This window comes from Acomys minous (assembly GCF_964271855.1).
Source record: "Acomys minous genome assembly, chromosome: 1".
NCBI classification, from domain to species: Eukaryota; Metazoa; Chordata; class Mammalia; order Rodentia; family Muridae; genus Acomys; species Acomys minous.
In genome coordinates, this window is record NC_140483.1 from 116,541,184 (window position 1) to 116,547,238 (window position 6,055).

Sequence of the window (6,055 nt, forward strand, 5' to 3'; positions counted from 1 at the left end):
TTAAGTTTATTTTGTTTGGATTATCTTGTTCCGGAGTGAGGAACATTCAGGGGCAAATGTGCAGAAGAGTATCTTTGAGTCAGAGCCTCATAAAGAGGTCTCTGGCATACTTATTTGAGTCACAGCCTCCATGGCATAAGGAAGACCTTCAACTAGAGGCAGTTAAGGATATCTCCCTAAAAGCAGGGAGTAGTATGGTCTGGACGTTCCTGGGGAAACTTAGAAGCAATGCTCCTTGGAGAGGGCATAAATGATTCATAAGAAAATTTCCATGGGACTGGAGAAATAGCTCAAAGGTTAAAAGTACTGCCTGCTCTTCCAAAGGTCCAGAGTTCAATTCCCAGCAACCAAATGATGGCTCATAACCATCTATAATAAGATCTAGTGCCCTCTTCTGGTGTACATGCAGGCAAAACATTGTGTATGTATGACAAATAAATAAATATTAAAAAAGAAAGAAAGAAAGAACATTTTCATCAATCCAATATCCTCAGTGTACAAATAATAAAAGACCCTGAAGCATGTGACACATAGAGATTAAGACCAAAAAGTGGGGTACCATACCATAGCAATGGCATCACTTGGTTCAGCTTTGCTGGAGGTTTGTCAAATAGCTGTGTGGGCTTTATGACTTTTGCTGTTCCCTCTAGATATGGCTGTGCATATTTGTGCAGCCTTCTTCCTCTTCCCTCTGACTCCTCAAAACCCTTTCTCCTTCTCTCTCTGGCCTCTTGAATTAATCTGTCTCCAGCTGGCAAAGACCACTCTCCTCTCTGAGCTGAAAGAGGCAATTATCAGCTGCAGATAAACTAAGGCAGTCACATACAACACACTTGGGATTAAAACAAAAACATGTTTAGGTAACATAACTGAGTTTTTCAAGAAACCAAAGCTTTCACTACAATTTGAGGCTCTCCTGGTGTACACAGAGTGAGATACAGGACAGTGAAGGATATACAGAAAAACCCTGTCTCGAAAAGCCAAAGAAACAAACAAACAAACAAATAGTCTTTTGTGTTTACAGGAAAAATGAGCTAACAGTATGGAGAGTTCATTTGCATCCCCTCAACTCTGCACACAGCTCTTCATACTATAAACATGTTTATACAGTAATACATTCTGTATAATTCATGCAATAGTAACTGAAAATCCCAGTGCTCATCAGAGCCCTCTCTGTGTTGTAAAGTGTGTTGTTCTGTTTTGTCGACAACTCTCTGACACCAACCGCATGTGCCAGTACTCAACTCCGCTTTGATACTGAGCGTTTCTGGTTCACAGGACACCCCATCAGGTGGAGATCGCCAACAAAACTGCCCTCGTGCCGCACACACTGCTCTCTAACTAGGACACATATTTTGAAGGTATTTGCCTCCCTGCTCCCTGGGGCTCAATGATTAGCTAGGATGACTCACAAAACTCACTGAGCGGAGTGTGCTTCTGAGTGTAGTTTTATTATAGAGGATACAGCTGGACAGATGGAAAGGTACAAAGGCCAAGGTCTGGAGATTGCAATGGCAAAGGCCTTCCTCCTCTTGGAGAGGGGACCAAATGTATCACTCTCTTACCAACCAGACGCTCTCCAGGAGCCTTGATGCATACAAATAATTTGTTTGGGATTTCATGGTTTGACCAAGTGTATGAACTCGGACCTCGGACCTTTCTTCTTTGCGTGTCAGTGGTTGTGGCTGAAAGCTTTGGCCTTAACTATGTGCGCTCTCTCTCTCTCTCTCTCTCTCTCTCTCTCTCTCTCTCTCTCTCTCTCTCTCTCTCTCTCTCTCTCTCTCTGTGTGTGTGTATTCATGTACACAGGAGTACCCAACCATGGCTATCCTATCCTGCCTCAGATACTGCCCACATTGATTTTTGAGATAGTGACTCTCACTGTCTGAAACTCACTGACTGGGCTAAGCTGCCTGGCCAGTGAACCTTAAGATCCACCTGCCTCTGTCTTCCCTACAGCTCCGATTACAAGTTTGCACCACCACCCCAGCATGCCAAGAGGGTTTTGTTGTTGTTATTGTTTTGTTTTGTTTGTTTGTTTGAAACAGGGTTTCTCTGTGTAGACTTGACTATCCAGGATGCACTGTGTAGACCAGGCTGGCCTCAAACTCACAGTGATCCTCCTGCCTCTGCCTCCCAAGTTCTGAGATTAAAGGCATGAGGCCACCAGGCCCAGCCCCACGCCCAGCTTTTTGTGCTTACGGGGCAAGCATTTTACTGACAGAGCCATCTCCCTTGCCTAATTGTTTCTCTGTTTACCTACTGAAGACTATCATTATAAATAACTCTGATATAAATATTCATGTGCAGTTGCTTTGTGAACATGACTTTTCAGCTAACTTAAGTGCCCAGAAGCATGGCTAATGCTTCTGAAGCGTGATTCACAGGACAAAATTACTGTTAGATTTGTAAGAAAGATCTAGAGTGCTGTCCAGTGGCTTTTCTCAGGAGTGTTGCGCCATTCTAGTTGGCATTCTGATAGGTGTGTGTTGTGATCACATTTTTAAATTTGTAGTCTCCTAGTGTTATAGGATTCTAATTTTTTCTTCACAAATTGCTCTCCAACTGTATCATCTTTTAGACCTTTTATCCAATTTTAATGACTTTTAATTGACTTCCAGACAACAGGGTTTCTCATTCTCTGTGTAGCCCTTGGTAGGCCATGAACTCAGAGATCCTCCTGAGTACTTGAATTAAAGCTGTGCACCAGCGTCACTTGTCTCATTGACTTTATTATTGTTAAGATTTAAGTGTTATTGATGTCTTGGGAATATACATCTTTTCTCAGATGTGTTTTCTTGCCCCTTTCTTTTCTTCTTCTTCTTTTTTTTTCTCATGGTCTGTACTCTGTTTTTTCTGTACTATCTTTTTACATCTCAGGTACTTTTCTTTTTAACAAAGGCCAGCTTGTCAAGTGTTCCTTCCGTGGAATGTGCATTTGTTATTGCATCTAAAAGTTTTCTCCAAACTTCCCATAGATTTTCTCCTATATTATTTTCTGTAAGTTTTATAGTTTTGCATTTTGAATTCATCTATAAGTTTTATAGTTTTGCATTTTAAATTCATCGTCATAATCTATCTCAAAGTGCTTTTTTTTTTTTTTTGATAGAGTTTCTCTGTGTAGCCCTGGGTGCCCTGTAGACCAGGCTGACTTGGAATTCACAGAGATCTGCCTGCTTCTGCCTCCTGAGTGCTGACATTAGAGATGTGCTTCACCAACTGTCAGGCTCAAAATGATTTCTATAAAAGTCTGATGTCTATGTCTAGGTTCATATTTACCTGAGGAAACCCAGTGCTTAAGGACCTACCCATTCTACCCCCTTCTCACTCTTCCTCTTCCTACCTCCTCACCCCCCCTGCCCCCCCCCCTCAATGTAAAATGGCTGCTGTCAGACTTCCTTCTCCTTCTTCTCTTTTATGATGGTGGGGGATGGGGGAGGTGGGTGAAGACCAGAGCTGTGTGCAGTCAAAGCAAGCGCTCTATCACTGAGCAAGATATTTTTTTTAACTTTCCCTTTGAAAGGCTTTGCTTCTTTGTCAAAGGTCTATTCAGTGTATTTGTTGATTCTGTTTCCGTGCCTCATTTGTCTGTCAAATCTCCTCTCTCTTGATTACTACAGCATCAAAGGGAGTTTTGTCTTGAGTACTGCTATGAAGAGAATGTTTGTTTTCTAACTTCAGATTCCTACAGTGGAAGCCCATTCAGTCCTGTGATTCATGAACTCTCCTCTCTTCCCTTCCTTTCCCTCTTCTTTCCTCATCAGTTTTCTCTACTTTCTTTCAGATGCAATGCGAGGATGGCTATCTGCAAACTAGGAGGTGGGTCCCTACTGGACCCAAGGTCTTTATCTTAAACCCAAGATATAACAGGCATTTCCTGTCCCCAGAACTGGGAGGGAAAACTATTTGTTGCTCCAGCCACCCCTCCTTTGATAGTTTGTTCTTGTAGCCAAAGTGAAACAGTGTCAAGCTACATATTTTGTCTTCTTTGGTGTCCCTTTAAGACTGTTTTATTTGTCGTTTGCGTATGCATGAGTGTGTAAGTGTTCAGGAGCTTTCGTGGCACACAGCATGAGTGTGAAGTCAGAGAGGACAGCATCTCTCTCCTTCCTGGTTGATAGGTTTTGCAACAAGCACTTTTACACTTCTAAGCTGTTTTGCCAGCCTTGATGCTCTTGTTTTTCTTCTAACCTGTGGAATTGGTTTCTTGGTATCAATAACTTGGTAGGATTTTGACTAACATTGTATGAATTTGTAAATAATGGACAGAACTCTCTCTACAAAATTGATTCTTCCTATTTATAAGCATGGAACATCTTTCCATTTATTAAGAATCCCCTGTCAAACATCCCAGCTCTCATCTTAAAGGGAATAACAGACAGTTTATTTTGAAGCCAGTTTGAGTGATCATGGCTGGGGAACCCAGATTTAGGTTACCCCAAATTCCATGTTCCAATGTGGAACCAGTTGCATGTATAATTTCACATATATTTTATAGTTTTACAGAACATAAGAAGACATAAATCAAGGCAAATTTAAAAATACATTGGTGGGTACATCAGAGAGGCGGTACATGGAGACAGGGGTGAGGGGAGTTGTGTGTGTGTGTGTGTGTGTGTGTGTGTGTGTGTGTGTGTGTGTGTGTGTGCGCGCGCGCGCGCGGCTTCTGTTCACTAGTCTGGATGATTCAAGCAGCAAGGAATAGATTCCCTTTGTAAACTCTAAACTTTGTGTAAGGTACTTTGTAAACCCTCAGAACAGGAAAGTGGATGAGCTCCAGCGGCCAGGCCCCTCTCCTGGACCTCTCTAGCTGTCACAGTGTCATTTCCAGCCTCTGTAAAAACTGTCACAAGAGTCAACTCCAGCCCTTCAATAAAACCCTTTGCAGATTATGTTAATTTTAGGGGGAAAGACTGAACAAAATCTACCAATCCTTGAATTTGCCACCAATTTCTGAGCAGGAAAACCTACCAATGCCTGGGCTCCCTCAAGCTTAAGACTTGAAAGCCCACCAACTCTCACTGTGGAAACCTCCGTCCTGGAAAGCTGTGTCCCCTAAGAAGTCTTATATAAAAGCTGTGTCGGCTCAGTGCCCTGCTGTCATTTCCTGGGAGTAGAGGCAGCCAACCTGGGATTTGTCCCTCCATACCGTGGACCCTCCCAATAAATCTCTTATGTGAGATTTGCTGCCGGGTGCGGTTCTCTGGAAGAGGCAAGAGCAAAGAAGGGAAATGGAGCCGGCTTGAGGCTCCTGAGCTCAGCTCAGCTGGAGATACCCTCCTTGGGCGCTGCAGCACCTCTGACGAGGCATCCTCTTGGAGCTGTGTGCTTCCTGGGGTTCTGAGTCCCAGGACACCTTTCCCTCTGAGCAGGAAGGTCCATCATGCTATCTGATGGCTTTCTGAGGTTTCGGAGTGGTAGAAGCTAGTTACCTGCTAATTTAGTAGATTCTAAACGGCTTTTTATCTATCGTCACATGACATTAGTTTGGACACAGAAAGGCAAGGAATGGCCGTTCTGAAGGGCCCAGAATTTATCCTATGATAAGGTGACCATCCTCTGGACCGGCAACATTCCAACCTTTCCACACCATGAAATTCTTATCAGGTAACTGGTCTCTGCAGAGACAGATTCATTCCGTTAGGAGTTTTTCTTCACACCCCTGACCCTTCGCAGAGATATACAATCAACTTGGCTTGTAGCTGATTATTTGATTTTGGTGTATTTTTAATTTTCAATTCCAATTGCTCATTTTAGGCAGATAGGAAAGTAATTGGCCCCTGTATATTAATCTTGTATCCCTGCAACCTTGCTGTAGCTGTCTATTGGTGTTTGGTGTTTGGTTTGTTTACATAATCATGCCATCCGTGAACAGAACTGAATTTCTTGCTTTTCAATCGTGTAATTATTTATTTTTACAAGTTTTTCAAGCTAATCCATAAGCTCCCCCATCACATTTTCATTCTATTTGACATGGGTTTAAATGCTTATTGTTTCACTAGTTACAAGAGGTAAAATTGTAAGTTACCGTGACGCTAAATAATGTAGGTAGACA